The sequence below is a fragment of the Scyliorhinus canicula genome, chromosome 1 (assembly GCF_902713615.1).
Source record: "Scyliorhinus canicula chromosome 1, sScyCan1.1, whole genome shotgun sequence".
Classification (NCBI taxonomy): Eukaryota; Metazoa; Chordata; class Chondrichthyes; order Carcharhiniformes; family Scyliorhinidae; genus Scyliorhinus; species Scyliorhinus canicula.
In genome coordinates, this window is record NC_052146.1 from 184,584,631 (window position 1) to 184,605,694 (window position 21,064).

The 21,064-nt window shown below is 47.7% G+C and overlaps 9 non-coding genes and 1 pseudogene across 9 annotated transcripts; all 10 read left to right on the top strand.

Moving 5' to 3' along the window:
- Positions 1-3,528: 3,528 nt before the first annotated feature.
- LOC119978480 lies at positions 3,529-3,642 on the top strand. Its single transcript, XR_005463463.1, has one exon. It is a non-coding gene; the product is annotated as a U5 spliceosomal RNA (small nuclear RNA).
- Positions 3,643-5,598: 1,956 nt separating this feature from the next.
- LOC119978469 lies at positions 5,599-5,712 on the top strand. The gene has a single exon (XR_005463461.1). It is a non-coding gene; the product is annotated as a U5 spliceosomal RNA (small nuclear RNA).
- Positions 5,713-7,656: 1,944 nt separating this feature from the next.
- Positions 7,657-7,765, top strand: LOC119978563 (annotated as a pseudogene).
- Positions 7,766-9,681: 1,916 nt separating this feature from the next.
- On the top strand, positions 9,682-9,794 carry LOC119978524. The gene has a single exon (XR_005463476.1). It is a non-coding gene; the product is annotated as a U5 spliceosomal RNA (small nuclear RNA).
- Positions 9,795-11,708: 1,914 nt separating this feature from the next.
- LOC119978497 lies at positions 11,709-11,821 on the top strand. Its single transcript, XR_005463468.1, has one exon. It is a non-coding gene; the product is annotated as a U5 spliceosomal RNA (small nuclear RNA).
- A 1,929-nt stretch (positions 11,822-13,750) lies between these two features.
- On the top strand, positions 13,751-13,864 carry LOC119978490. The gene has a single exon (XR_005463466.1). It is a non-coding gene; the product is annotated as a U5 spliceosomal RNA (small nuclear RNA).
- A 1,954-nt stretch (positions 13,865-15,818) lies between these two features.
- LOC119978425 lies at positions 15,819-15,932 on the top strand. Its single transcript, XR_005463449.1, has one exon. It is a non-coding gene; the product is annotated as a U5 spliceosomal RNA (small nuclear RNA).
- A 1,963-nt stretch (positions 15,933-17,895) lies between these two features.
- LOC119978505 lies at positions 17,896-18,008 on the top strand. The gene has a single exon (XR_005463470.1). It is a non-coding gene; the product is annotated as a U5 spliceosomal RNA (small nuclear RNA).
- A 1,461-nt stretch (positions 18,009-19,469) lies between these two features.
- On the top strand, positions 19,470-19,583 carry LOC119978545. Its single transcript, XR_005463482.1, has one exon. It is a non-coding gene; the product is annotated as a U5 spliceosomal RNA (small nuclear RNA).
- Positions 19,584-20,827: 1,244 nt separating this feature from the next.
- LOC119978513 lies at positions 20,828-20,942 on the top strand. The gene has a single exon (XR_005463473.1). It is a non-coding gene; the product is annotated as a U5 spliceosomal RNA (small nuclear RNA).
- The last annotated feature ends 122 nt before the right edge of the window (positions 20,943-21,064 follow it).

The following is a 21,064-nucleotide window of genomic DNA, read 5'->3' on the forward strand; positions in this document are numbered from 1 at the left end:
CTAACCCCAACGCCACCCCAGAAGGACCCACCCCGCCCCCCCCCCCCCCGTTGCTGCTGCTGACCTCCTCCTAACGCTCAGTGAGAAAGTCTAAGAATGGTTGCCACCACCTGTTGAACCTCTGTACCGACCCTCGCAAGGCAAACTTTATCCTCTCCAACTTGATGAACCCAGCCATGTCATTAATCCAAGCTTCCAGGCTAGGGGGCTTCGAATCCTTCCACAGTAGCAAAATCCTCGTTGGGCTACCTGGGACACAAAGGCCAGAATACCGGCCTCTTCTGCCTCCTACACTCCTGGCTAGTCCATACCCCAAATAATGCTACCCCCACCCCCATAACCCGGGTGTTCACCACCTTGGACATTGTCTTTGCAAAGCCCCTCCAGAACCCCTCCAGCGCCGGGCACGTACAGAACATATGGGCGTGATTTGCTGCACTCCCAGAGCACCTCACACACCTGTTCTCCACTCCAAAAACCCTAAGCATCCTCCCCCTGTCATATGCGCTCTGTGAACAACTTTTAACTGGATCAGGCTGAGCCTGGCGCAATGGTGGAAGAAATAACCCTGCTCAGGGCATCCGCCCCCAACCCCTGATAGATCTCCACCCAGTGCTCCTCCTCCCACTTGCCCTTCAGTCCCTCCACCGAGGCCTCCTCCTCCTTTTGCGCTCCTGGTAAATCGCCAAGACCTTGCCTTCTCAAACCCATACCCGCAAGATCACCCTGTCCTGAATCCTGTGTGCTGGAAGCAGCGGAATTCACTCACCTGTCGTTTCACAAACGCCCTCACCTGCATGTACCTGAAACCATTCCCCAGGGGTAGCCCAAATTTCTCCTCCAGCACCCCTGGGCTTGCAAACGCCCCATCAATGAACAGGTCCCCCATTCTTTTAATCGCTGCCCGATGCCAGCTCAGAAACCCCCCATCCATCCTTCCCGGAACAAACCGATGGTTCTCTCGAATCGGGGTCCAAATCGAGGCTGCGTGCAGTCGCTCTCTCTGCTGTAATGCTCTGCATCTATATACTGCCGGTTATTATTTACATTTGTATATGATTTAAATTATTTACATTTAATTATTTACATTTGTATAACTTTCTAGTATATAAATGGGCATGTTGCACTCTGCAGCGCTTGAAAACTTTTACGGATAGTGGTTTTACACGGCTCCCAGCCCCTCAGTGTACATTGGCTGGCACAGTGGCCTTTTACTCATTGCACCTTCTCGGTGATTGCTCCACTGTACAGTGTCTCACTCCGCACGTAATCCAGATGATGGGGTTGCTCACTACAGGAGACATTGGTTGGTTTCATTTTGACTTGATTTCCATGGCATACAAAAGGTGGTTTCTATATAAGTTACAGTTGGATCAATTTGTGTGATCCACCTGGTAATGTAGTAATGTACTCGGGGGGTTTACTGAGGTTCATCTGTTCTGCCAGTTTGAATCCTGTGCAGTCTAGCACTTGGGTAATACGTTACCTACCTTCCTGCCGATGAACAGAAAGGACTGAATTCTCATGAGGGTTATATATTGTTGATGCCAAAAGAAAGAAACTCATCCCACATTCCCTTGTTATTAGTCACCCACCATTCCAGAATTTGAATCAAATTCCTACTGAGTTTTGCTCCCTGCATCCAGTTTTTCTTTGGGAATCAAATCATCTCAAAGTTGGGAAAATGTCTTCTTTTAACATTCTACAAGCTACATTACGATGTGCGTCACCTAATTTCAGATCTGTTCACATGAAGGAAATTGGGTACCAACAGCCTGCCTCTTAATGTTTTCTAAGGATCTTGGATGCTGTTTGGATCTTTCATCTATAATTTTACAATTTTTTTGCGTTGGGGGAGTGGAAACTGGAACTGTCAATTCAGAAAATTGGTTACAAAGATGCGCGACTTGTTAAAGCTATTTCTGTCATCCATTTGTGAATACCAGGAATTGTTGCTCCAAGGTTATTAATGCGCAGGTTATTAATGCATCGCTGTTTAACATGTTTGCTTCAGGGATATTTTTTTTGATTTCACTGAAGGGGTATACAGAAGGAGACATTTAACTCATCATGTCTGCACTGTCCTTAGAAAAATAATCCAATTAACCGCACTTCACTGCTCTCTTTGTAACCTACAATTTTTTTTCCCCCAATTGGAAAAACTACTATTCAATCTTCTTCCGCCACCAGCCTCCCAGGCAGTGCATTCCAAAGAGGACTTGCTGAGTTTATAAAAGAAAATGCTGTCTATCAAATAAGTGATTTTAATGGTGCCTGTATAAAAGGAATCCTGGTGCTAGCCTAATCATCAGTGAGCTTGGGGGTATATGGCCTGTGGACTGAAACACAGTTTGCATTAGCCTTCAGAAGCTATTCAACAGCTGTTCACAAATATTTTGCAGCATGAGCTTGAGTCATGGACCAGATATTGATTTTTAAATTTGGTTCAAAATTGACAAAATCCCAGGAGGAGGAGAAAGAGGAAGATTGTTTTACTTCTTTTCCCAATCTGAATCAGATGGTGATTGAATTGGGAAGACCCCCATGGGTTTTCCCCAAGTTTCCTTTTCCCTTGAGCAATTTGGCTTATTTAACAATTTGGTTTATTTAGCACATGCGTCATTTTGCTTTGTATCATCAAATTTTTAACTTACTAGCCGGCCACATGTGGGCTAGTCACAAGTAAGCCATCCCATCCCCGTGTGGCAGACTCCATGCAAGAGCTATGCAAAAAAAAAAACAAGACTCCCATCCATTCCAGAGCACAGTGGAAACTTCCTCCTAGCTCCCTCAGAGAAGCAGAGTGGGGCAGCAGGGTAGCATGGTGGTTAGCATAAATGCTTCACAGCTCCAGGGTCCCAGGTTCGATTCCTGGCTGGGTCGCTGTCCGTGTGGAGACTGCACGTCCTCCCCCTGTGTGCGTGGGTTTCCTCCGGGTGCTCCGGTTTCCTCCCACAGTCCAAAGATGTGCGGGTTAGGTGGATTGGCCATGCTAAATTGCCCGTAGTGTCCTAATAAATGTAAGGTTAAGGGGGGGGGGGTTGTTGGGTTACGGGTATGGGGTGGATATGTGGGTTTGAGTAGGGTGATCATGGCTCGGCACAACATTGAGGGCCGAAGGGCCTGTTCTGTGCTGTACTGTTCTATGTTCTATGTTCTATTGGCCTCTTCCCTTACCTCATTTTCCATGGGAGGTTGCCTTAAAATCATTTGGAGAGTACAAAGAGCTTGAGAGAAGCAATGATAACCTCCTGAGCAGCAGAGTGGCCACAATCTGGTACTCCCCTTCCGCGGAAGTGGTCAGATGGGCCCCGCCGATTGATCTACATAACTTTAATTCTGTGCGGAGGTACAAGAGTCATTCCTCTTTCTGGGAACATTAACAGTTTGTAGTTAATTATTAAAATTTATATCAATGAAACTTTTCACTCTCCGATCCTGGTGTTAATTGTCCACGTGTTAAGCTAGTGCGATGTTAAAGAGCTCCGTGCGCCCTGGGTACTGAGTGAGGTTGGCGTCACTATCAGTTCACTCTGGTTTTTCTTCAGATCGTATAAATCTTTCGCCTTTTACTAAAGATTTCCGTGGAGAGGAACACTCAGAGTTTTAATTATTTTTTGGTGTCCTACCTGTTGTGGGGCTTGTATTAATTTCAAAAATAGAATTTTCAGTTTTTCCCATCTATGTTTTCGATTTCGCTTTTTAGTTTGTGTAAGTTTATTTGGATCCATTGCTTAATATCTGTCTGCCGGTCTCCTCGGCGCTCGCTGTCTCTTTTTTAAAAAAAAATATTTATTCAAGTTTTCAGTCAATTTTCAACAACCCAACCACCCATCAGAAAAAGAACAAAATGGGCAAAAATCATACATAGGGAATTCCCCAAAATACAATAGCCCCCATATAACAATGCGAACATCGATTGGGAAGCACCCCACCCTAACCCCAACGCCACCCCAAAAGGACCCCCCCCCCACGTTGCTGCTGCTGCTGACCTCCTCCGAACGCTCAGTGAGAAAGTCTAAGAATGGTTGCCACCACCTGTTTAACCTCTGTACCGACCCTCACAAGGCAAACTTTATCCTCTCCAACTTGATGAACCCAGCCATGTCATTAATCCAAGCTTCCAGGCTAGGGGGCTTCGAATCCTTCCACAGTAGCAAAATCCTCGTTGGGCTACCAGGGACTCAAAGGCCAGAATACCGGCCTCTTCTGCCTCGTACACTCCTGGCTCGTCCATACCACCAAATAATGCTACCCCCACCCCCATACCCGGGTGTTCACCACCTTGGACATTGACTTTGCAAAGCCCCTCCAGAACCCCTCCAGCGCCGGGCACGTACAGAACATATGGGCGTGATTTGCTGCACTCCCAGAGCACCTCACACACCTGTCCTCCACTCCAAAAACCCTAAGCATCCTCCCCCTGTCATATGCGCTCTGTGAACAACTTTTAACTGGATCAGGCTGAGCCTTGCGCAATGGTGGAAGAAATAACCCTGCTCAGGGCTTCCGCCCCCAACCCCTGATAGATCTCCACCCAGTGCTCCTCCTCCCACTTGCCCTTCAGTCCCTCCACCGAGGCCTCCTCCTCCTCTTGCGCTCCTGGTAAATCGCCAAGACCTTGCCTTCTCAAACCCATACCCGCAAGATCACCCTGTCCTGAATCCTGTGTGCTGGAAGCAGCGGAATTCACTCACCTGTCGTTTCACAAACGTCCTCACCTGCATATACCTGAAACCATTCCCCAGGGGTAGCCCAAATTTCTCCTCCAGCACCCCTGGGCTTGCAAACGCCCCATCAATGAACAGGTCCCCCATTCTTTTAATCGCTGCCCGATGCCAGCTCAGAAACCCCCCATCCATCCTTCCCGGAACAAACCGATGGTTCTCTCGAATCGGGGACCAAATCGAGGCTGCGCGCGGTCGCTCTCTCTGTTGTAATGCTCTGCATCTATATACTGCCGGTTATTATTTATATTTGTATATGATTTAAATTATTTACATTTAATTATTTACATTTGTATAACTTTCCAGTATCTAAATGGGCATGTTGCACTCTGCAGCGCTTGAAAACTTTTACGGATAGCGGTTTTACACGACTCCCAGCCCCTCAGTGTACATTGGCGGGTACAGTGGCCTTTCTCCATTGCAGCTTGGCGGTGATTGCTCCACGGTACAGTGTCTCCCTCCGCACATAGTCCAGATGATGGGGTTACTCACTACAGGAGACATTGGCCTCTTCCCTTACCTCATTTTCCATGGGAGGTTGCCTTAAAATCATTTGGGGAGCACAATGTGTTTGAGAGAAGCAATCATAACCTCCCGAGCAGCAGAGTGGCCACAATCTGGTGCTCCCCTTCCGCGGAAGTGGTCAGATGGGCCCCGCCGATTGATCTACATAACTTTAATTCTGTGCGGAGGTACAAGAGTCATTCCTCTTTCTGGGAACATTAACAGTTTGTAGTTAATTATTAAAATTTATATCAATGAAACGTTTGACTCTCCGATCCTGGTGTTAATTGTCCACGTGTTAAGCTAGTGCGATGTTAAAGAGCTCCGTGCGCCCTGGGTAGTGAGTAAGGTTGGCGTCACTATCAGTTCACTCTGGTTTCTCTTCAGATCGTATAAATCTTTCGCCTTTTACTAAAGATTTCCGTGGAGAGGAACACTCAGAGTTTCAATTATTTTTTGATGTCCTACGTGTTGTGGGGCTTGTATTAATTTCAAAAATAGAATTTTCAGTTTTTCCCATCGATGTTTTCGATTTCGCTTTTTAGTTTGTGTAAGTTTATTTGGATCAATTGCTGAATATCTGTCTGCAGGTCTCCTCGGCGCTCGCTGTCTCTTTTTTAAAAAAGAATATTTATTCAAGTTTTCAGTCAATTTTCAACAACCCACCCACCCAACATAAAAAGAACACAATGGGCAAGAATCATACATAGGGAATTCCCCAAAATACTATAGCCCCCATATAACAATACGAACATCGATTGGGAAGCACCCCAACGCCACACCAAAAGGACCCACCCCCCCGCCCCCCCCCCGTTGCTGCTGCTGCTGACCTCCGCCTAACGCTCAGTGAGAAAGTCTAAGACTGTTGAACCTCTGTACCGACGCTCGGAAGGCAAATTTTATCCTCTCCAACTTGATGAACCCAGCCATGTCATTAATCCAAGCTTCCAGGCTACTAGGCTTCGAATCCTTCCACAGTAGCAAAATCCTCATCGGGCTACCAGGGACTCAAAGGCCAGAATTCCGGCCTCTTCTGCCTCCTACACTCCTGGCTCGTCCATACCCCAAATAATGCTACCCCCAGCTCGGCATTACCCGGGTGTTCACCACCTTGGACATAGTCCTTGCAAAGGCCCTCCAGAACCCCTCCAGCGCCGGGCACGTCCAGAACATATGGGCGTGATTTGCTGGACTCCCAGAGCCCCTCATACACCTGTCCTCCACTACAAAACACCTACTCATCCACACCCCTGTCACATGCACTCTGTGTACAACTTTAAACTGTATCAGGCTCAGCCTGGCCCAATGGTGGAAGAATTGACCCTGCTCAGGGCATCAGCCCACAACCACTCATCGATCTACTCCCCGAGCTCCTCCTCCTACTTGCCCTTCAGTCCCTCCACCGAGGCCTCCTACTCCTCTTACGCTCCTGGTAAATCGCCAAGACCTTGCCTTCTCCAACCCATACCCGCAAGATCACCCTGTCCTGAATCCTGTGCGCTGGAAGCAGCCGGAATTCCCTCACCTGTCGTTTCACAAAAGCCCTCACCTGCATATACCTGAAAGCATTCCCCAGGGGTAGCCCAAATTTCTCCTCCAGCACCCCTGGGCTTGCAAACGCCCCATCAATGAACAGGTCCCCCATTCTTTTAATCGCTGCCCGATGCCAGCTCAGAAACCCCCCATCCATCCTTCCCGGAACAAACCGATGGTTCTCTCGAATCGGGGACCAAATCGAGGCTGCGCGCGGTCGCTCTCTCGGCTGTAATGCTCTGCATCTATATACTGCCGGTTATTATTTACATTTGTATATGATTTAAATAATTTACATTTAATTATTTACATTTGTATAACTTTCTAGTATCTAAATGGGCATGTTGCGCTCTGCAGCGCTTGAAGACTTTTACGGATAGTGGTTTTACACGACTCCCAGCCCGTCAGTGTACATTGGCTGGTACAGTGGCCTTTCCCCATTGCACCTTCGCGGTGACTGCTCCACGATACAGTGTCTCCCACCGCACATAGTCCAGATGATGGGGTTGCTCACTACAGGAGACATTGGCCTCTTCCCTTACCTCATTTTCCATGGGAGGTTGCCTTAAAATCATTTGGCGAGCACAAAGTGTTTGAGAGAAGCAATGATAACCTCCCGAGCAGCAGAGTGGCCACAATCTGGTGCTCCCCTTCCGCGGAAGTGGTCAGATGGGCCTCGCCGATTGATCTACATAACTTTAATCTGTGCGGAGGTACAAGAGTCATTTCTCTTTCTGGGAACATTAACAGTTTGTAGTTAATTATTAAAATTTATATCAATGAAACTTTTCACTCTCCGATCCTGGTGTTAATTGTCCAAGTGTTAAGCTAGTGCGATGTTAAAGAGCTCCGTGCGCCCTGGGTAGTGAGTGAGGTTGGTGCTACTATCAGTTCACTCTGGTTTTTCTTCAGATCGTATAAATCTTTCGCCTTTTGCTAAAGATTTTAGAGGAACACTCAGAGTTCAAATTATTTTTTGATGTCCTACGTGTTGTGGGGCTTGTAATAATTTCAAAAATAGAAGTTTCAGTTTTTCCCGTCTATGTTTTGGATTTTGCTTTTTAGTTTGTCTAAGTTTATTTTGATCCATTGCTAAATATCTGTCTGCCGGTCTCCTCGGCGCTCGCTGTCTCTTTTAAAAAAAAAAATATTTATTCAAGTTTTCAGTCAATTTTCAACAACCCACCCACCCAACAGAAAAAGAACACAATGGGCAAGAATCATACATAGGGAATTCCTCAAAATACAATAGCACCCATATAACAATACGAACACCGATCGGGAAGCACCCCACCCTAACCCCAACGCCACCCCAAAAGGACCCAACCCCCCCGCCCCCGTTTCTTTTGCTGCTGACCTCCTCCTAACGCTCAGTGAGAAAGTCTAAGAATGGTTGCCACCACCTGTTGAACCTCTGTACCGACCCTCGAAAGGCAAACTTTATCCTCTGCAACATGATGAACCCAGCCATGTCATTAATCCAGGCTTCCAGGCTAGGGGGCTTCTAATCCTTCCACTGTAGCAAAATCCTCGTTGGGCTACCAGGGACTCAAAGGCCAGAATACCGGCATCTTCTGCCTCCGACACTCCTGGCTCATCCTTACCCCAAATAATGCTACCCCCAGCTCGGCATAACCCGGGTGTTCACCACCTTGGACATAGTCTTTGCAAAGCCCCTCCAGAACCCCTCCAGCGCCGGGCATGCCCAGAACATATGGGCGTGATTTGCTGCACTCCCAGAGCACCTCACACACCTGTCCTCAACCCCAAAAAACCTAAGCATCCTCCCCCTGTCATATGCGCTCTGTGAACAACTTTTAACTGGATCAGGCTGAGCCTGGCGCAATGGTGGAAGAAATGACCCTGCTCAGGGCATCTGCCCACAACCCCTGATAGATCTCCCCCCATGCTCCTCCTCCCACTTGCCCTTCAGCCCCTCCTCCTCTTGCACTCCTGGTAAATCGCCGAGACCTTGCCTTCTCCAACCCATACCCGCAAGATCACCCTGTCCTGAATCCTGTGTGCTGGAACAGCCGGAATTCCCTCACCTGTCGTTTCACAAACGCCCTCACCTGCATATACCTGAAAGCATTCCCCAGGGGTAGCCCAAAACTCCTCCAGCACCCCAGCTCGCAAACTCCCCATCAATGAACAGGTCGCCCATTCTTTGAATCCCTGCCCGATGAGAGCTCAGAAACCCCCCATCCATCCTTCCCGGAACAAACCGATGGTTCTCTCGAATCGGGGACCAAATCGAGGCTGCATGCGGTCGCTCTCTCTGCTGTAATGCTCTGCATCTCTTTACTGCCGGTTTTGTATAACTTTCCATTTACATTTGTATAACTTTCTAGTATCTAAATGGGCATGTTGCACTCTGCAGCGCTTGAAAACTTTTACGGATAGTGGTTTTACACGGCTCCCAGCCCCTCAGTGTACATTGGCTGGCACAGTGGCCTTTATTCATTGCACCTTCTCGGTGATTGCTCCACGGTACAGTGTCTCACACCGCACGTAGTCCAGATGATGGGGTTGCTCACTACAGGAGACATTGGCCTCTTCCCTTACCTCATTTTCCCATGGGAGGTTGCCTTAAAATCATTTGGAGAGCACAAAGAGTTTGAGAGAAGCAATGATAACATGCTGAGCAAGAGAGTGGCCACAATCTGGTGCTCCCCTTCCGCGGAAGTGGTCAGATGGGCCCCGCCGATTGATCTACATAACTTTAATTCTGTGCGGAGGTACAAGAGTCATTCCTCTTTCTGGGATTATTAACAGTTTGTAGTTAATTATTAAAATTTATATCAATGAAACTTTTCACTCTCTGATCCTGCTGTTAGTTGTCCACGTGTTAAGCTAGTGCGATGTTAAAGAGCTCCTTGCGCCCTGGGTAGTGAATAAGGTTGGTTTCACTATCAGTACACTCTGGTTTCTCTTCAGGTCGTATAAATCTTTCGCCTTTTACTAAAGGTTTCCGTGCAGAGGAACACTCAGAGTTTTAATTATTTTTGATGCTCTACGTGCTGTGGGGCTTGTATTAATTTCAAAAATAGATTTTTCAGTTTTTCCCGTCTATCTTATAGATTTCGCTTTTTAGTTTGCGTAAGTTTATTTGGATCCATTGCTGAATATCTGTCTGCAGGTCTCCTCGGCGCTCGCTGTCTCGTTTTTAAAAAAAAATATTTATTCAAGTTTTCAGTCAATTTTCAACAACCCCCCCAACAGAAAAAGAACACAACGGGCAAGAATCATACATAGGGAATTCCCCAAAATACACCAGCACCCATATAACAATACGAACACCGATCGGGAAGCACCTCACCCTAACCCCAACGCCACCCCAAAAAGGACCCCCCCCCCCCCACCCCAGTTGCTGCTGCTGCTGACCTCGTCCAAACGCTCGGTGAGAAAGTCTAAGAATGGTTGCCACCACCTGTTGAACCTCTGCACCGACCCTCGCAAGGCAAACTTTATCCTCTCCAACTTGATGAACCCAGCCATGTCATTAATCCAGGCTTCCAGGCTAGGGGGCTTCGAATCCTTCCACAGTAGCAAAATCCTCGTTGGGCTACCAGGGACTCAAAGGCCAGAATACCGGCATCTTCTGCCTCCTACACTCCTGGCTCATCCTTACCCCAAATAATGCTACCCCCAGCTCGGCATAACCCGGGTGTTCACCACCTTGGACATAGTCTTTGCAAAGCCCCTCCAGAACCCCTCCAGCGCCGGGCATGCCCAGAACATATGGGCGTGATTTGCTGCACTCCCAGAGCACCTCACACACCTGTCCTCCACTCCAAAAAACCTAAGCATCCTCCCCCTGTCATATGCGCTCTGTGAACAACTTTTAACTGGATCAGGCTGAGCCTGGCGCAATGGTGGAAGAAATGACCCTGCTCAGGGCATCTGCCCACAACCCCTGATAGATCTCCCCCCATGCTCCTCCTCCCACTTGCCCTTCAGCCCCTCCTCCTCTTGCACTCCTGGTAAATCGCCGAGACCTTGCCTTCTCCAACCCATACCCGCAAGATCACCCTGTCCTGAATCCTGTGTGCTGGAACAGCCGGAATTCCCTCACCTGTCGTTTCACAAACGCCCTCACCTGCATATACCTGAAAGCATTCCCCAGGGGTAGCCCAAATCTCCTCCAGCACCCCAGCTCGCAAACTCCCCATCAATGAACAGGTCCCCCATTCTTTGAATCCCTGCCCGATGAGAGCTCAGAAACCCCCCATCCATCCTTCCGGGAACAAACCGATGGTTCTCTCGAATCGGGGACCAAATCGAGGCTGCGTGCGGTCGCTCTCTCTGCTGTAATGCTCTGCATCTATATACTGCCGGTTTTGTATAACTTTCCATTTACATTTGTATAACTTTCTAGTATCTAAATGGGCATGTTGCACTCTGCAGCGCTTGAAAACTTTTACGGATAGTGGTTTTACATGGCTCCCAGCCCCTCAGTGTACATTGGCTGGCACAGTGGCCTTTATTCATTGCACCTTCTCGGTGATTGCTCCACGGTACAGTGTCTCACTCCGCACGTAGTCCAGATGATGGGGTTGCTCACTACAGGAGACATTGGCCTCTTCCCTTACCTCATTTTCCCATGGGAGGTTGCCTTAAAATCATTTGGAGAGTACAAAGAGTTTGAGAGAAGCAATGATAACCTCCTGAGCAACAGAGTGGCCACAATCTGGTGCTCCCTTTCCGCGGGAGTGGTCAGATGGGCCCCGCCAATTGATCTACATAACTTTAATTCTGTGCGGAGGTACAAGAGTCATTCCTCTTTCTGGGAACATTAACAGTTTGTAGTTAATTATTAAAATTTATATCAATGAAACTTTTCACTCTCTGATCCTGCTGTTAGTTGTCCACGTGTTAGGCTAGTGCGATGTTAAAGAGCTCCTTGCGCCCTGGGTAGTGAATAAGGTTGGCTTCATTATCAGTACACTCTGGTTTCTCTTCAGATCGTATAAATCTTTCGCCTTTTACTAAAGATTTCCGTGGAGAGGAACGCTCAGAGTTTTAATTATTTTTGATGCTCTACATGCTGTGGGGCTTGTATTAATTTCAAAAATAGAATGTTCAGTTTTTCCCGTCTATCTTATCGATTTCGCTTTTTAGTTTGTGCAAGTTTATTTGGATCCATTGCTGAATATCTGTCTGCAGGTCTCCTCGGCGCTCGCTGTCTCCTTTTTAAAAAAAAATATTTATTCAAGTTTTCAGTCAATATTCAACAACCCACCCAACAGAAAAAGAACACAACGGGCAAGAATCATACATAGGGAATTCCCCAAAATACACCAGCACCCATATAACAATACGAACACCGATCGGGAAGCACCTCACCCTAACCCCAACGCCACCCCAAAAAGGACCCCCCCCCCCCCCCCCGTTGCTGCTGCTGCTGACCTCGTCCAAACGCTCAGTGAGAAAGTCTAAGAATGGTTGCCACCACCTGTTGAACCTCTGCACCGACCCTCGCAAGGCAAACTTTATCCTCTCCAACTTGATGAACCCAGCCATGCCATTAATCCAAGCTTCCAGGCTCGGGGGCTTTGAATCCTTCCACAGTAGCAAAATCCTCATCGGGCTACCAGGGACTCAAAGGCCAGAATACCAGCCTCTTTTGCCTCCTACACTCCTGGCTCGTCCATACCCCAAATAATGCTACCCCCAGCTCGGCATTACCCGGGTGTTCACCACCTTGGACATAGTCCTTGCAAAGGCCCTCCAGAACCCCTCCAGCGCCGGGCACATCCAGAACAGATGGGTGTGATTTGCTGGACTCCCAGAGCACCTCATACACCTGTCCTCCATTCCAAAAAACCTACTCATCCTTTTCCCTGTCATATGCACTCTGTGAACAACTTTAAACTGTATCAGGCTCAGCCTGGCGCAATGGTGGAAGAATTGACCCTGCTCAGGGCATCAGCCCACAACCCCTCATCGATCTCCTCCCCGAGCTCCTCCTCCTACTTGCCCTTCAGCCCCTCCACCTAGGCCTCCTCCTCCTCTTGCACTCCTGGTAAATCGCTGAGACCTTGCCTTCTCCAACCCATACCCGCAAGATCACCCTGTCCTGAATCCTGTGTGCTGGAAGCAGCCGGAATTCCCTCACCTGTCGTTTCACAAACGCCCTCACCTGCATATACCTGAAAGCATTCCCCAGGGGTAGCCCAAATCTCCTCCAGCACCCCAGCTCGCAAACTCCCCATCAATGAACAGGTCCCCCATTCTTTGAATCCCTGCCCGATGAGAGCTCAGAAACCCCCCATCCATCCTTCCCGGAACAAACCGATGGTTCTCTCGAATCGGGGACCAAATCGAGGCTGCGTGCGGTCGCTCTCTCTGCTGTAATGCTCTGCATCTATATACTGCCGGTTTTGTATAACTTTCCATTTACATTTGTATAACTTTCTAGTATCTAAATTGGCATGTTGCACTCTACAGCGCTTGAAAACTTTTACGGATAGTGGTTTTACACGACTCCCAGCCCCTCAGTGTACATTGGCGGGTACAGTGGCCTTTCCCCATTGCAGCTTGGTGGTGATTGCTCCACGGTACAGTGTCTCCCTCCGCACATAGTCCAGATGATGGAGTTGCTCACTACAGGAGACATTGCCTCTTCTCTTACCTCATTTTCCCATGGGAGGTTGCCTTAAAATCATTTGGAGGGCACAAAGAGTTTGAGAGAAGCAATGATAACCTCCTGAGCAGCAGAGTGGCCACAATCTGGTGCTCCCCTTCCGCGGAAGTGGTCAGATGGGCCCCGCCGATTGATCTACATAACTTTAATTCTGTGCGGAGGTACAAGAGTCATTCCTCTTTCTGGGAACATTAACAGTTTGTAGTTAATTATTACAATTTATGTCAATGAAACTTTTCACTCTCCGATCCTGGTGTTAATTGTCCGTGTGTTAAGCTAGTGCGATGTTAAAGAGCTCCGTGCGCCCTGGGTAGTGAGTAAGGTTGGTGCTGCTATCAGTTCACTCTGGTTTCTCTTCAGATCGTATAAATCTTTCGCCTTTTACTAAAGATTTCCGTGGAGAGCAACACTCAGAGTTTTAATTATTTTTTGGTGCCCTACGTGCTGTGGGGCTTGTATTAATTTCAAAAATAGAATTTTCAGTTTTTCCCGTCTATCATATCCATTTCGCTTTTTAGTTTGTGTAAGTTTATTTGGATTCATTGCTGAATATCTGTCTGCAGGTCTCCTCGGCGCTCGCTGTCTCGTTTTTTAAAAAAAATATTTATTCAAGTTTTCAGTCAATTTTCAACAAACTCCCCCAACAGAAAAAGAACACAACGGGCAAGAATCATACATAGGGAATTCCCCAAAATACACCACCCCCCATATAACAATACGAACACCGATCGGGAAGCACCCCACCCTAACCCCAACGCCACCCCAAAATGACCCCCCCCCCCCCGTTGCTGCCGCTGCTGACCTCGTCCTAACGCTCAGTGAGAAAGTCTAAGAATGGTTGCCACCACCTGTTGAACCTCTGCACCGACCCTCGCAAGGCAAACTTTATCCTCTCCAACTTGATGAACCCAGCCATGTCATTAATCCAAGCTTCCAGGCTAGGGGGCTTCGAATCCTTCCACAGCAGCAAAATCCTCATCGGGCTACCAGGGACTCACAGGCCAGAATACCAGCTTCTTTTGCCTCCTACACTCCTGGCTCGTCCATACCCCAAATAATGGTACCCCCAGCTCGGCATTACCCGGGTGTTCACCACCTTGGACATAGTCCTTGCAAAGGCCCTCCAGAACCCCTCCAGCGCCGGGCACGTCCAGAACAGATGGGTGTGATTTGCTGGACTCCCAGAGCACCTCATACACCTGTCTTCCATTCCAAAAAACCTACTCATCCTTTTCCCTGTCATATGCACTCTGTGAACAACTTTAAACTGTATCAGGCTCAGCCTGGCGCAATGGTGGAAGAATTGACCCTGCTCAGGGCATCAGCCCACAAACCCTCATCGATCTCCTCCCCGAGCTCCTCCTCCTACTTGCCCTTCAGTCCCTCCACCTATGCCTCCTCCTCCTCTTGCGCTCCTGGTAAATCGCTGAGACCTTGCCTTCTCCAACCCATACCCGCAAGATCACCCTGTCCTGAATCCTGTGTGCTGGAAGCAGCCGGAATTCCCTCACCTGTCGTTTCACAAAAGCCCTCACCTGCATATACCTGAAAGCATTCCCCAGGGGTAGCCCAAATCTCCTCCAGCACCCCAGCTCGCAAACTCCCCATCAATGAACAGGTCCCCCATTCATTTAATCCCTGCCCGATGCCAGCTCAGAAACCCCCCATCCATCCTTCCCAGAACAAACCGATGGTTCTCTCGAATCGGGGACCAAATCGAGGCGGCGCGCGGCGCTCTCTCTGCTGTTATTCTCTGCATCTATATACTGCCGGTTATTATTTACATTTGTATATGATTTAAATTATTTAAATTTAATTATTTACATTTGTATAACTTTCTAGTATCTAAATTTGCATGTTGCACTCTACAGCGCTTGAAAACTTTTACGGATAGTGGTTTTACACGACTCCCAGCCCCTCAGTGTACATTGGCTGGTACAGTGGCCTTTCCCCATTGCAGCTTGGTGGTGATTGCTCCACGGTACAGTGTCTCCCTCTGCACATAGTCCAGATGATGGGGTTGCTCACTACAGGAGACATTGGCCTCTCCTCTTACCTCATTTTCCCATGGGAGGTTGCCTTAAAATCATTTGGAGAGCACAAAGAGTTTGAGAGAAGCAATGATAACCTCCTGAGCAGCAGAGTGGCCACAATCTGGTGCTCCCCTTCCGCGGAAGTGGTCAGATGGGCCCCGCCGATTGATCTACATAACTTTAATTCTGTGCGGAGGTACAAGAGTCATTCCTCTTTCGGGGAACATTAACAGTTTGTAGTTAATTATTAAAATTTATGTCAATGAAACTTTTCACTCTCCGATCCTGGTGTTAATTGTCCGTGTGTTAAGCTAGTGCGATGTTAAAGAGCTCCGTGCGCCCTGGGTAGTGAGTAAGGTTGGTGCTACTATCAGTTCACTCTGGTTTCTCTTCAGATCGTATAAATCTTTCGCCTTTTACTAAAGATTTCCGTGGAGAGGAACACTCAGAGTTTTAATTATTTTTTGATGCCCTACGTGCTGTGGGGCTTGTATTAATTTCAAAAATAGAATTTTCAGTTTTTCCCGTCTATCATATCCATTTCGCTTTTTAGTTTGTGTAAGTTTATTTGGATCCATTGCTGAATATCTGTCTGCAGGTCTCCTCGGCGCTCGCTGTCTCGTTTTTTAAAAAAAATATTTATTCAAGTGTTTAGTCAATTTTCAACAAACTCCCCCAACAGAAAAAGAACACAACGGGCAAGAATCATACATAGGGAGTTCCCTAAAATACACCACCCCCCATATAACAATACGAACACCGATCGGGAAGCACCCCACCCTAATCCCAACGCCACCCCAAAACGACCCCCCCCCCCCCGCCCCCCCGTTGCTGCCGCTGCTGACCTCGTCCTAACGCTCAGTGAGAAAGTCTAAGAATGGTTGCCACCACCTGTTGAACCTCTGCACCGACCCTCGCAAGGCAAACTTTATCCTCTCCAACTTGATGAACCCAGCCATGTCATTAATCCAAGCTTCCAGGCTAGGGGGCTTCGAATCCTTCCACAGCAGCAAAATCCTCATCGGGCTACCAGGGACTCACAGGCCAGAATACCAGCTTCTTTTGCCTCCTACACTCCTGGCTCGTCCATACCCCAAATAATGGTACCCCCAGCTCGGCATTAACCGGGTGTTCACCACCTTGGACATAGTCCTTGCAAAGGCCCTCCAGAACCCCTCCAGCGCCGGGCACGTCCAGAACAGATGGGTGTGATTTGCTGGACTCCCAGAGCACCTCATACACCTGTCTTCCATTCCAAAAAACCTACTCATCCTTTTCCCTGTCATATGCACTCTGTGAACAACTTTAAACTGTATCAGGCTCAGCCTGGCGCAATGGTGGAAGAATTGACCCTGCTCAGGGCATCAGCCCACAAACCCTCATCGAGCTCCTCCCCGAGCTCCTCCTCCTACTTGCCCTTCAGTCCCTCCACCTATGCCTCCTCCTCCTCTTGCGCTCCTGGTAAATCGCTGAGACCTTGCCTTCTCCAACCCATACCAGCAAGATCACCCTGTCCAGAATCCTGTGTGCTGGAAGCAGCCGGAATTCCCTCACCTGTCGTTTCACAAAAGCCCTCACCTGCATATACCTGAAAGCATTCCCCAGGGGTAGCCCAAATCTCCTCCAGCACCCCAGCTCGCAAACTCCCCATCAATGAACAGGTCCCCCATTCATTTAATCCCTGCCCGATGCCAGCTCAGAAACCCCCCATCCATCCTTCCCAGAACAAACCGATGGTTCTCTCGAATCGGGGACCAAATCGAGGCTGCGCGCGGCGCTCTCTCTGCTGTTATTCTCTGCATCTATATACTGCCGGTTATTATTTACATTTGTATATGATTTAAATTATTTAAATTTAATTATTTACATTTATATAACTTTCTAGTATCTAAATTGGCATGTTGCACTCTACAGCGCTTGAAAACTTTTACGGATAGTGGTTTTACACGACTCCCAGCCCCTCAGTGTACATTGGCGGGTACAGTGGCCTTTCCCCATTGCAGCTTGGTGGTGATTGCTCCACGGTACAGTGTCTCCCTCTGCACATAGTCCAGATGATGGGGTTGCTCACTACAGGAGACACTGGCCTCTTCTCTTACCTCATTTTCCCATGGGAGGTTGCCTTAAAATCATTTGGAGAGCACAAAGAGTTTGAGAGAAGCAATGATAACCTCCTGAGCAGCAGAGTGGCCACAATCTGGTGCTCCCCTTCCGCGGAAGTGGTCAGATGGGCCCCCGCCGATTGATCTACATAACTTTAATTCTGTGCGGAGGTACAAGAGTCATTCCTCTTTCGGGGAACATTAACAGTTTGTAGTTAATTATTAAAATTTATGTCAATGAAACTTTTCACTCTCCGATCCTGGTGTTAATTGTCCGTGTGTTAAGCTAGTGCGATGTTAAAGAGCTCCGTGCGCCCTGGGTAGTGAGTAAGGTTGATGCTACTATCAGTTCACTCTGGTTCTCTTCAGATCGTATAAATCTTTCGCCTTTTACTAAAGATTTCCGTGGAGAGGAACACTCAGAGTTTTAATTATTTTTTGATGCCCTACGTGCTGTGGGGCTCGTATTAATTTCAAAAATAGAATTTTGAGTTTTTCCCGTCTATCATATCCATTTCGCTTTTTAGTTTGTGTAAGTTTATTTGGATCCATTGCTGAATATCTGTCTGCAGGTCTCCTCGGCGCTCGCTGTCTCGTTTTTAAAAAAAAATATTTATTCAAGTTTTCAGTCAATTTTCAACCAACTCCCCCAACAGAAAAAGAACACAACGGGCAAGAATCATACATAGGGAGTTCCCTAAAATACACCACCCCCCATATAACAATACGAACACCGATCGGGAAGCACCCCACCCTAATCCCAACGCCACCCCAAAACGACCCCCCCCCCCCCCCCCCGTTGCTGCCGCTGCTGACCTCGTCCTAACGCTCAGTGAGAAAGTCTAAGAATGGTTGCCACCACCTGTTGAACCTCTGCACCGACCCTCGCAAGGCAAACTTTATCCTCTCCAACTTGATGAACCCAGCCATGTCATTAATCCAAGCTTCCAGGCTAGGGGCTTTCGAATCCTTCCACAGCAGCAAAATCCTCATCGGGCTACCAGGGACTCACAGGCCAGAATACCAGCTTCTTTTGCCTCCTACACTCCTGGCTCGTCCATACCCCAAATAATGCTACCCCCAGCTCGGCATTACCCGGGTGTTCACCACCTTGGACATAGTCCTTGCAAAGGCCCTCCAGAACTCCTTGGCGGTGACTGCCCCACAGTTCAGTGTCTCCGTGGGCACGTAGTCGAGATGATGGGGTTGCTCACTAGAAGAGACATTGGTCTCTTCCCTTACCTAAAGTTCCATAGGAGGTTGCGTTAACATCATTTGGAGAGCACAAAGAGATTGGGAGAAGCAATGCTAACCCCCGGAGGGGTGCAGTGCCGATAAGTCTGTGGCTCCCCTTCCGTGGTTGTGGATAGGACCACCCACTCATTTACATACCTTGAAGACCGGAATCATATCATAGAATCATATCATAGAATTTATAGTGCACAAGGAGGCCATTCGGCCCATCGAGCCTGCACCAGCCCTTTAAAGAGCACTAAGCCCACCCCTCCATCCTACCTCCGTAACCCAGTAACCCCACCTACCCTTTTTGAACATTAAGGGCACTTTAGCATGACAAATCCACAGAACCTGCACATCTTTGGACTGTGGCAGTAAACCAGAGCACTCTGAGGAAAGCCACGCAGACACAAGGAGAATGTGCAGACTCCATACAGCAGTGACCCAAGCCGGCATTCAAATCTGGGATCCTGGAGCTGTGAAGCGACAGTGCTAACCACTGTGCTACCATGCTGTGGAGGCACAAGAGTCATTCCTCTTTCTGGAAACATTAACGGTTTGTAGTTAATTATTAAAATTTATATCAATCAATCCAATACTGGTGTTAATTCTCCCTGTGTTAAGCTAGTGCGGTCTTAAAGAGCTCCGTGCTCCCTGGGTAGTGAGTAAGGTTGGTGTGACTGTTAGTACACTCTGATTTTTTTTGAATCGTATGAATTTTTTGCCTTTTACTAAAGATTTCCATGGAAAGGAACACTCAGAGTTTTAATTAATTTTTTGATGCCGTACTTTTTAAAATAGAATTTACAGTGCAGAAGGAGGTCATTCAGCCCATCGAGTCTGCACCTGCTCTTGGATAGAGCACACCACCCAAGGTCAACACCTCCAACCCTATCCCCATAACCCAGTAACCCCACCCAACACGAAGGGCAATTTTGGACACTAAGGGCAATTTATCATGGCCAATTCACCTAACTTGTTGTGGGGCTTGTTTTGATTTCAAAAATAGAATTTGCAGCCTTTTGATTTTGCTTTTTAGTTTGTGTAAGTTAATTTGGATGCATTGCGGAATATCTGTCTGCCGGTCTCCTCGGGGCGCGCTGACTCTCACCCCGTCTGCAGTAATGCTCTCTATCTAAACGTTGGCGGTAATTATTTACGTTTCTATATGAAGGTGAAATAATCTCATGAATTTAAATGGGCGAGTTGCAGTCTGAAATATGCAGCCTTTTATTTTACCATTTTAGTTTGCGTAAATCAATTTGCTTGCATTGCGAAATCCTTTTTTGCTGATATTCTCGGCACCCGCGGTATCTCACTCCGTCTGCTGTAATGCTCTGTATCTAAATGTTGCCGTAAGTATTTAAATATACATATGAAGGTAAAATACTTTCATGTATCTAAATGGGCATGTTGTACTCTGCAGCGCTTGAAAGCTTTTACGTGTAATAGTTTTGCACGGCTCCCATCCCCTCAGTGTACATTGGCTGGCACAGTGGCCTTTCCCCATTGCACCTTGGCGGTCACTGCCCCACGGTTCAGTGTCTCCCTCGACATGTAGTCAACAACCTTGGAATGTGTCCGTCTGAAACTCTCTGTCCAGGACAGTTCCTTGCACTGGAAAACCAACAACCTTCTGACGAACCAAATCGTGTCTTTCCCCGAGTTGATGATCTCCCAGCTCATGTGCGCCTCGGTGTGCTTCCCTAGGAACAGGTTCTGGAGCAGACAGTCCTGCGTCAACAGGCTGCTCGGGTAGAACCTCGACAAATACCAACACATTCCTCTCCAGACATTCTTTCCAAAGGCACATTCCACAAGGCGATGTGCATCTATCTCATCCCCCTCCCTACCCCTTCCACCCACCGCTGCTTCGGGGGCAGCCTCTTTCTGGAATAATTAACTTTTTCGTTAATTATTAAAATTTATATCAATGAAAATTTTCGCTCTCCAATACTGGTGTTAATTGTCCGTGTGTTAAGCTAGTGCGATGTTAAAGAGCTCCGTGCGCCCTGGGTAGTGAGTAAGGTTGGTGTAAATGCCAGTATACTCTGGTTTTTCTTCAGATCGTATAAATCTTTTGCCTTTTACTAAAGGTTTCTGTGACGAGGAACGCTCAGAGTTTTAATTAATTTTTTGATGCCCTACTTGTTTCGGGGCTTGTTTTAATTTCAAAAATAGAATTTTCAGCTCTTTTTTTGGTCCATGTTTTCCATTTTGCTTTCAGTTTGTGTAAGTTAATTTGGATCCATTGTGGAATATCTGTCTGCCGGTCTTTTCGGG